This window comes from Nicotiana sylvestris, chromosome 1 (genome assembly GCF_000393655.2).
Source record: "Nicotiana sylvestris chromosome 1, ASM39365v2, whole genome shotgun sequence".
Classification (NCBI taxonomy): Eukaryota; Viridiplantae; Streptophyta; class Magnoliopsida; order Solanales; family Solanaceae; genus Nicotiana; species Nicotiana sylvestris.
The window spans coordinates 161,174,272-161,186,117 of NC_091057.1; positions in this window are offsets into that span (position 1 = coordinate 161,174,272).

The window sequence follows — 11,846 nt, forward strand, 5'->3', positions numbered from 1 at the left end:
TACTATATTAAAAGCACGAAAGTCATTAACAAAATATTATTCATTTTTTTTGCCCTTTAAAAATATATTTTACACTAGACAAAATAGTAATTTAACTATTTTCTATTATTTAGGAACAATTATTTAATTATTTCACTAATATTTAATACTTAGAAATCAACTAAACTTTATGTATTGAATCCTTCCTCACTTAAAATAGGCAAGACAACATATTTGTAGAAGGAAAGTAACCGCCGAAAGAATTAAAGTTCCGCCTACTTAGAACTCTTTTTAGGTTATTCTATGTAGTGATGTATAACCAATTATTTTTTATAATTTTATTATTTTAGTAAAAATAATTTAATCGACATAGAATAAATAGAAAACTACATATAAAGTCTCGTGAACATAAGAATTCCTTCTAAGTTTTTATTCTAATGTGATCCATTAGTACTCTTCTAATGTGAATATTTCAAAGGGTATTTACCATTCACCTTCTAACAAATAACCCTAAAAAATTAAAGGCTTAAAATATCCATACAACTTAAAGTGTACACGTACATTTGAAATTTACTAATTAAAATATGTTATAATTTTAAATCTAAAATACTGAAGTTAGTATATATCTGCCACTATGTTTACAAAAGTTTTTTTTTACAAATATTTATAAATATTTATGAGTAAAACAAATATCTGTAGATAGGTTTACAACTGACAGGACTATATTTTAAACTATAATTTACAGTTATAATATATATTATAATATTTTTTAAATTTTTCTTGTAAACATATACATATTAAACAACAAACCCAATTTAATAGGTGAAACATGGACAAGATACTAAAATTTATGTATCGTAATAAATTGTCGTATTTCTTATAAGAAATTTAAGGTAACTATAAGTTTTTTATTCTATCTATACTATATTAAAAGCACAGAAACCCTTAGCTAAATTTGTTTCGCCATTTTTTCCCTTTAAATATAGAGTTTACACCGGATAAAAGTCATTTAATATTTTTTTCTAAATCCTTTCTTATAATTTAGGACTTTAAAATCAATTAAAATTTTAATTTATAAATATTCTTTTCTTATTTAAAGTATGTTGTCACAAACTATATTTACGAATCCTCATATTAAGACTTTGAAGTCAATTAAGATATTTATTCAAAAGAAGCTTTATCTATTGTATATTTATATTTTTCAATATTAGGAGTACAATTATATTCCTTAACAAAATAATATCTTGACATACGATATTTTAGAGCAAAAATTAAAGTCCAACAAAGTCATACAAAATCTAAAAGGACTTACATAATCCGAAAGTATGAGCGATTGTCATTGGTTTAAAAAGGGAAAAGAAATTAGTTAATATTCCTATTAAGGAAAGTCAAAATTATCGTAGGTTCAAAACGAGAAAAAGAATAAGAGACCAAGAAGAGAACTTAAACGTAATATATTTAGAAAATATCTTTATAGAAAATAACTTCTTAAATTAGGATTTTAAAAGAGTTATTTGCTGAAGTTACGAAGGAAGAATGATAAATTTTAAATTTAAGTGATGAAATTATAAAATTAGAACAACTTTTTAATTGAATACATTGACGAATTATTGAGAACTTCTATGGAGCAGTTTCTTTTTTTATTGAGTTAAGTACACAAGATCAACATTTATCATTTTCTGGAATATAAACTTTTATTTTATAGCTTAAACACAATATTTCAATATAATATCTATACGACTTTTTAGAATTCTTTTAATCATTGAGATAGTGTACACGCGCAACGCGCGTATCCTAAGACTAGTTTATATTAAAAGCACGAAAAGGTCATTAGCGAAATGTCGTACGCCTTTTTTACCCTTTAAAAATAGAGTTCACACTAAATAAAATAATCATTTAGTTATTTCCCTAAAATTTAGGACCTAAAATTGTTGAAATTTGAGTATGGAATCTTTCCTTATTTAAAATAGATAGCTAAATTATAAGACTTTAAAATCAATTAGATTTTGTACCTTAAATAAATATTTTGTAGACGTTCTTTTGACTATTTGATGATGTTACAATAGAACAATATTAGTACAAGTAGTTTCTTTATGGAAAGTGACATAACAATAAAATAATTATTTAACATCAATGGGTTTACTTCACTTAAAAATTTTAACAAATTATATTAACTTATTCTTATTATATCGTAAATAATATGAGACTAAAATTAAAAACTACTAAATATGTAGAAACATAATGTTTTACTTTTCTATTAATTTTGTCCTCGTCAGTCAATCTATTTAGACTATTATAAAAGCACGAAACTTCAACGAAAAATTAATTGATATTTTTATCATTTAAAAATAAATTCATATTGGATCAAATTACTGTTTAATTAGTATTTTTATTATTACTTAAGACGTCAAAATTAACTAAAATTTTGACTATTAAATCTTTTCTTATTTGAACTAAATAAAAACTCCTAATATTTAAGAATATAACCCAATAAAACTATAAGCAGAGTAAGTTAATTTCACAAGAATTTATAATTTTAGGAATTGTTATTTCACATGGAACAACAATAATCCAGGTAACATTAGAAGTCTTCCCCTTCAAGATACCAAGAGAAGAAAACTTAAAGTAAGTTATACAAAAATTGTACTCAGGAGCTCATAATTATTTTTCAGATCATCCAAAACTTTAAAGATTTAAGGTGTAATGTTAGTTATTTCAAGCTATTCTTATTTAAGACAATGTCAAAAAACACTTTCCAAAATTGTTGCCATAGTGTTTCATAGTTTCTCATAGTGTTGATAAATTTATTAGGGATATGTGACTAACTCATATTACCCATCATTATTGAGCTAAAAAAAAGTAATAACATTTATTAGCATGCATACTCTCTTTCATAATAATAAATTGTTTGTAGAGCAAAGATCTTCTTTTATTGAGGTAGATAAATGTGATTACATTCATCATTTTTTTAGGAATTTTTTTTTATTTAATAAGTTAGACAATTTTGTGAATAGCCTCTATGTAATTTTTACTAAATTTATACTCAGTGATATCAAATACACGCGCAACGCGCGTACTTTAAGACTAGTTATATTAAAGATACATTTTCACATTTACTTGTTCAATTTAATCAAGACAAATATAATTTTTTTTTATTTTACCTTTATCATTAATTACTCATTTCCAAAATTATGCTCTAAGATTTTTTGAAATGCTATTATTATTAGGGATTATAAAGAAAAATACATACTACAATTATTATTTCTTAAGGGCGTGAAAAATTCAAAGTTGACAAGTAAAAGTGAACGGAGGGAGAACATCTCAAGCTCTTAAGGTAGGTGTATCACACACTATGCCATATCAACAAAAAAATGTTTAATGGGTATAAATTTTGAGTAGTGTAAGTGGTCAATTGGAACAAATCTTAAATGAAAAAGGGTCAAATATATTCATCTACTATCGAAAATTATTTAAACATATCCTTGAGTATATTATTTGGTCATTTCAAACCCTAACGTTATACTATGAAACAAATTTGACCTTATTTTTAATAGAAGGCCACGTGTCAGCTCCTTATTAAAAGATCCATGCGCAATTCATCTACCCAGTTCAAACTCACCTACCCAACCCGCCCTTCATCCCTTCTTGTTCAAACAATAGGTTCTTTCATCTCCTTCACCTTACTTTTTACTATTACCTTAATCGGCGAAGATGGTAGGCAAAAAATTGATATAAAATAGTTATAACAAATGAAGTGTTACGATAAATATCATATTATGGTGGATGTCTACTCTTCCTCCATGATCTTCATGTCAAATGCTTAATGACATATTCAATGACATATTTTCTATGTTCAATGACATATTTTCTTCATTTTTCATGCCTATATAAAAGTCTTATAATAGATAGGAAATTACACACAATTGAAGAAGAAAATCGTTTCCTTCTCTCTATCTCTATTTCTTGTTCATGTTTTACTAAGTTGCTTTTATTTCTTGTTCATGCTTTACTAAATTGCTTTTATTTCTTGTTCATGCTTTACTAAATTGCTTTTATTTCATAACACGTTATCAGCACGAGTCTCTAACCAATTCTATATATATCTACAAAATTGTTCTACATCCGGAAAGATTGCAATCAGAAGTCATACATATCATTTCATGGTTGAAAATAAAGAGAAACTACATATGGTAAGTAATGAAACATAAGAAGGTATGATTATCTTATAATTGTCACTCCTCTAATGTCTCGTATGCACACAACTTCATACCATAACTGTACTGCATAAGCATATATTAATATGACATTTTTCGTATCACATGAATGGAATAAATTTTCGAAGTTCTATATGTGAAAATCATAGTAGCAGTTAATTGTTGATATGAGGCATGTCATGGTAACCAAAGATATGTTATATAAGTTGTCTTATGCGTATTTGTGTGTTAACTATCTTAAATCTGTCCTACCGCTTTTAACATTTTCTTTACTTGGATGAATATTTTTTCCTTTTGGACTTTTGCACTTGCATATAGTAAAAAAAAGGAGAATAAAAAAAATGTCATACTGATTAGAAGCATAAATCATCTTGAAGAAAACAAGAAATACTTCAAATCTTTATCTAGGTTGATTAATTACTTCTTTGAAGTTTGGAAAACAAATCAGCTACGGAGAAAGTATACTTCATAATTTATGGTCATATCATTTGAAAGCAAACAGTGATTTGTATGACTACTATAAGAAGTATTTTCGAGTATCCATGATCTACTTGATGCTTGCTACTGACTTACCATTTTCAAGTATTTTATATGAATGATGCATAAACTACAACTGGTAAGTCGTTACCTATAATGTCACTTTTCAGGTAATATAAATGTTGAATTTATGTATTAGTACTATATATATGTTGTTACTTACATGTTGTACTTTTGATAAATTTATTCACTAATTACTTGGTTGAATTGAGTGAAGGAAAGTCATGGAGTTAAATCAAATCCTATAGGTAGGGTATACCCCGAAAATAACAATATTTTTGAGAGAGACTCAATAAATATTATGACTATGGTTTTATAATCCATTTAAACTCTAATAAAATTTAGAAGAAATATTCTGACTACAAACAGTTGTATTTCATATAGATGCTACAAATAATTAATAAAGCTTTACGCTGATTTGAGATTTGTACACTTATTTAAGAAAACAAATTTGATTTGCTAAGTTGCAAATTAGTTGTGTATAACTTTCTTGGCATGTGATTGAAATTAAGGCTTGAGAATGAATCTCAATATTGTTTAGCCTATTATGTCATTGATTGAGTGTAAGACATCAGGTTGCTCCATAATCATAAGAGTTGGGTTTGAGTCTCAATTTAGTATGGCCTAACATGTCTTTATATTGGTAAGACATTGGGTTTGAGTCTCACTATACCATATTGATGATATAATGATGACTAAAGAAAAATAATATATTTTTCATTAAAGGCATGAAGATTGTCCCACTTGATTTGCTCAATTCTTGAAGTGAATGTGGTAGCAGTACATAATAAGTTTAAATGAAGACAAGTGGTTGAACAACGAACGTGGGCGTTCCAAAGACCAAAATAATAATAATGATCACTATGATTATAAAAGGAGAACAATAAGGGTTCTCAAAATAGTCCTTCAATATATGAAGACAATGTTTACCATTAAATTGGTATGAAAATAATAAAGCACGTCACTGATTATGATCCATTCCTTGAAGAGAATGTGACTTGTGATAAGCATTATAAATGCAAACTCATTCCTAAAGTTGAATGTGACAATATGTGATAAAAACAATAACTAAAGACATGCAATTCATGATTATATGAATACCACACAACTCACCTCTAAGGGAGGTCTAAGCGAAATAAAGAGAATAAATATTATTGTGTGGTTACATAAATATGTCATTGGTCGCGTACATGTGATACGCCAAATATTATTTTGTCATGCCTTATATAAGTTATTAAAGGCAAAATTAAAGCAAGAAATGATTTTGCTTATGATGATTCTGGCCATGACAATTTATTATGATATAAGTTTCTCTGTGAATGAGACATTTACCATATGAATGGTATGATAAAAGATCTTGTAGTACAAAAGTTGTTAAGAGCTCCGGAAAACTAATTTGTTACTAGGCGGATGAATAAAATTATTCATGATATTGATATTGTAAAGTCTCAAAAGAAACTTTTTGAGTTTCAAATGTATAAATCAAAGTAGTTGGCATATTGAGACTATAAATGAAAGAAAGATTGAATATCTTCATATTTCTATAATTATACCGGGTAAATATGAAAGGTTACTCGATTTTCTTTCTATTTGTACTACACAAATATAAGAATGATGATGAAATCATATGCCACAAGTAAACTAGATGTTTACTAAAACAAATATTAGTTGGCATAACCAGTTGACCATCCTGGTTCAATTATAATGCGAAAAATTAATTAAGAATTACATTGGCATATATTGAAGAATAGAAGATTCTTCAAGAATTATCTTGTGCTGCTTATTCTCATGATATATCAGTCAAGGTTAGGATTAAATCCCTTGATTTCTGGAACAAATAAAAGGTGATAAATATATGGGCTCAGTCACATGCCATGTGGACCGTTTGCTATTATATGTGTCACGACCCAATTTTCTAACCCGGTCGTGATGGCGCCTCTCGTGAAGAAAAGGTCAGCCAACTAACCCAAATCGTATCTTTAACAATTATTAAACATAAATGAATAAATAAATACAGCTTAACAACAATAATAACCAGTGTTTAAAGCCCAACATAATCCGACCGGGGTGTCACAAGTCACGAGCATCTAAAGAAATCCTGAACACAACTACAGGGCCAATAATATACAAAATTAAATTCTAAAATTCTAAAGACAATGTCTGGTGCCGCGAACGCTGGCGGTAACCTTGCTCAGCTACAATAGTAATACCTTCAATGACCTAATATCCCGCTACCGGGTGATCAATACTTGCAGCTGCACGCGAGGTGCAGGGAGTAAAGTGAGTACTCCGACCCAGTGAGTAATAAAAGTAACTACAGTTCGAAGATAAGAAAATCCATTAAATACACAAAGTAAGTTAAAATCCAAATATACAGCAACATATGGAACTGAGCAGCTAAACAACAGTATAAATACAAATACGTGAATGCAATGCAATGCATATGATGGTACATTCCAGTACCCACTGCGGCGTGCAGCCCGAGCCATCCATATTTATTTATCGTCGACGGCGCTCACTGGGGGTGTGTACAGACTCCAGAGGGGCTCCTACAGCCCAAGCACATTGTTACCTGACTGGTCAGCCATTGTTACCTGACCAATTTATATCATACAGTGCCATTGTTACCACTGTTCAAGTATATCATCTAGTGTTATTGTTACCACTGTTTCAAGTATATCATACAGTGTCATTGTTACCACTGTTTCAAGTATATCATACAGTGTCATTGTTACCACTGTTTCAAGTCACTTTATAATCAGTCCAGAAAATAATATAATAAGCCCCTTGGGCATTTACAAAATAGAAGTTTCCAGCCCGAAATACATTTAAAATGTCATTTGAGTTTTCAACACTTAGAATTACGGCTAAGTTTGCAAAACAGTAATTAAAACCTTGGACTGAAATTAAATGATATTAATCCCCGAAGGATTCTACAAGTCGGCACAAGGCCCCCAAACGTGGCATTAAGCCCAAATATCATCAATACATGTGCGTATCAGTTGCCAACATAATATAAGTATCAATACAATGTGCGAATCAGTCGCCAATATACTATAATTATCACTCGGGATGGACCAAGTCATAATCCCCAATCATATACGACCCCGCACCTTCCATGGGATGTATGTCACGCCTCAATATAGCGTTACGATGTGAAAGTCCGGGGTTTCAAACCCTCAGAACAACAGTTGCATCAATTACTCACCTCGAACCGGCTACTTCTTTAGCTCGCGACGCCTTTGCCCCTCGAATTGGCCTCAACGTGCGTCAATCTTCCCAAAATCGCAACGAATATGTCGCATTATGCTAAAGGGACAATACCCAATCGAAAGCAATCAAAAAATATCGAAATTCACGAAATTTGCAAAACCCGAGCCCCGGGCCCACTTCTCAAAATCCAGAAATTTTTACATCAAAATGTTCCTTATATCGCCACGAGTCTATACATACAAAATTCACAAGAATCGGAGTCCATTTGGCCCCTCAAATCCCAAATTTAGAATTTCAATTTCAAGCCCTATTTTCTTACAATTTGGCTATATTTTCATGAATTTCAAGGATGATTGCACAATATAATCTTGTATTTATTTCATAGGACTTACCTCCAATCACTTTCCGTCAAAACCCCTTCAATTCCCGTCCAAAAGATCTCAAGGTTGCTCAAAAATGGTGGAAAAATGGGTTGGGTTCGCGGATGAAATGTTAATATTTCGGAAGTACTGTTCACGGGTCACTATTCACGATACTGTTCACGGGTCACTGTTCACGGGTCACTTTGCACGACACTGTTCACTGGTTACTGTTCACCCGCGCGGTTACTATTCACTGCTGCAGAAAATACAGCAGCTTTTTATGAAATTTGCAGCACAACCATTTTTTACTAAAATGGCTCTAACTCCATCATACGAACTCGTAATTAGACGATTCTTGTTCCTATGAGTCACAAATAATAATACGAACACAACCCTTCAATCGAAACTCAATTCGGAGCTCGTTTGCCCAGTTCAATACCCATTTCGCTCGTTAAACAATTAACTCACATTTCACGTCAAAAACCCAATCGCGACTTGATGAAATTAAACCAAAATTTCCAGATCAGTCCTATAATTCATGATTTAAATTCTGGAAGTCTCGAAATCAAATTTGGATCTCTAGAACTAAAAATGAACCTTTAGATCATTACATTTATGCTCAAAACGGCAAAAATCTTCCAAAAATGACCCGTTGGGCATCCGAAACACACCCGAGGCCAGTGGGACCTCAACCAATCATTCCCACATAATTCATAACATCATTAAGACCTGATCCAATCATCAAAACACCTCAAACACTATCAAATTATCCAAAACTCACCGAATTCAAGCCTAAGTTTCCAAAAATTTCCGAACATACACTTTCAATCAAAAACCCGACCAAACGATGTCCGAATAACCTGAAATTTTGTACACACATCACAAATGACATAACAAAGCTACAGTAACTCTCAAAATTCCATTCCGACACCCGGATAAAAATCTCACCTATCAACCCGAATTCGCCAAAATACTAACTTTGCCAATTCAAGCTTAATTCTACCCCGGTCATCACAAAAATATTCCGGACACACTCCTAAGTCCCAAATCACCTAACGAAGCTATCCGAACCATAAAATTTGCATTTCGAGCCCTCTAACACATAAGTCAATATCCGGTTGACTTTTCCAACTTATGCTTCCTTAAGAGAGACTAAGTGTCTCAAACCTTACCAAAACTAGTCCGAATGACTTCAAATTTTGCACACAAGTCACATTCGATATTACGGACTTGCACCAACTTTCAGAATCGTATTCCGACCCCGATATCAAAATTTTCACTTCCGGTCGAATTTCTCAAAAACCTTCAAATTCCTATATTTAGCCAAATGACTTCAAAATGACCTCCGGACATCCGAATTCACTTCCGATTGCGCTCCCAACTCCAGAATCACCATACAGAGCTATTCCCAGACTCGAAATCCCAAACGGACATCTATAACTCTGAAATGCCTTCCAACCCAAGTTTATGAAATTCTTCTAAAATACTAACTTCCACAATATACGCCGAAATGCTCACCGGTTATCCAAAACCAAATCCGGACATACGTCCAAGTCCGAAATCATCATTCGAACATGCTGGAACTTCCAGATCCCAATTCCGAGGTTGTTTACTCAAAATTCCAATCTTAGCCATATTCTTCAACTTAAGGTTGCCGCAATGAAAAGTTTCTTTCCAATTTGACTCCGAATTTCTTGAAATTCAATTCTGACCATACGTACAAGTCAATATACCTAAAATGAAGTTGTTCATGACTTCCAACTACTGAACGACGCGCTAGAGCTTAAAACGACCGGTCGGGTCGTTACAATATGATTTTAATAGATGCATCTATTATATGGTCACATTTGCATTTGTTATCAACTTGCAGTTTGGCTTTTGCAAGATTGCTTGCTCAAGTTATTAGAGCATAGTTCCAGAATATAAATTATGATGATTTATCTTGATAATACTTGTTTAAATCCAAGTTGGTTTAGCGGAAATTGTATGCCTCCAATTATAGCCAAATCATTGGTTATGATAACAAAACTCCCAAAAATAAAATTTGGTATGGGATGTATTATTTAATATACACCAGCACTTGTACGCATCTAGCCAAGTTATGAAAATTTCTCCCTATCACAATCGGTTCAGGGTCAGGAACCAAATAATTTCTATATAGAAATATTAATGTGCTATATGATTTAATTATGTCACCACAATGCACAAAGATGGGTTCTCAAAGAAGGTTGGGAAATGTGGTGGTGATCCCAACATTAGGGGGAGAAAATGGATAGATGAGAAAGTGATACGTGAAATAAATTATTATGAATACATATAGATCCTCGTACAAGAAAATATGAACTTGAAGTTCAAGTGATAATTAATTTATAAATTATTGCTAGACGCATTTGCTGACCCAAAGCTAAATATCATATTTCAGCTGTTAATGCTCCAAATAGAATAAAGTCCATGAGGGACAGAGTCTATGGCACACATAAAGCGTAACAGACCAATCGGTTCCAAAGATAAAACTCCTTGAAGAAGGAGAGGGGCAAATGTTCAAGATGGTCATAATGAGGCAATTGTTCTAGAAGAGCACCACGACATAACACTTCGTAAGATCTCATGTGAGAGGCTCAGATACCTGAAAATAATGAGATGAAGAGATCTCAATAAGTTATGTATTTATTGTGTAATAATTGAACCGATATAAAATGATCGTCGACGATATTGTTAACATAGTGTAGCGCTCAATATTATTAATATTGACGAGGATCTTGAGCTCAAATCTGTTATGAAATTTGGACAAATAAATGATTGGCCAAATAAAAAATAAGCAATGAAAATTGACTTCACTTGAAAAATGTGAAGTTGGGCGGATAGTCCCAACACCTGAAAGTATAAAGCCAATGGAGGTATAAATGTGTTCTTGTGAAAAAAAAAGTACAAGTCGATAGACATAAAGACGACTTGTGACACAAGAAATTAGCAAATATCCTCATATTGATTATATGGAGACATGTTCTCTTATGGTGGATATAATCATTTCAGGTTTTAATCTGGAAATACATGAAAACTTGATACGTGTATAATAGAAATCGTTGAAGAATTAAAATTGTTTTGAAGAATATTAATGTTTCCAAGAAATTTATTAAATAAAGCTTCAAAAATCATTATACGAATTGAAACAATCAGGGCGCATGTGGTATAATCGCCTGTGTGAGTATCTATTGAAAGAAAGGTACAAGAATGATTCAATTTGTCCTTGTATCTTTATAAAAAGATCTGGATTTGAATTTGTTATAATCTCTGTGTATGTTGATGATTCAAATATCATTACAACTCTCAGGCAGCTTTCTAAAGCAGTAGACTATTTAAAGAAAGAATTTGAAATGAAAGATCTTGGAAAGACAAAATTTTGTCTTGGTCTACAAATTGAGTATATGAAAGATGAAATTTTTATCAATCAATTAGCATACACTGAAAAGATTTTAAAGCGATTTTATATGGATAAAGCACATCCATTTAGTACCCCGATAGTTGTGAGATCACTCGATAT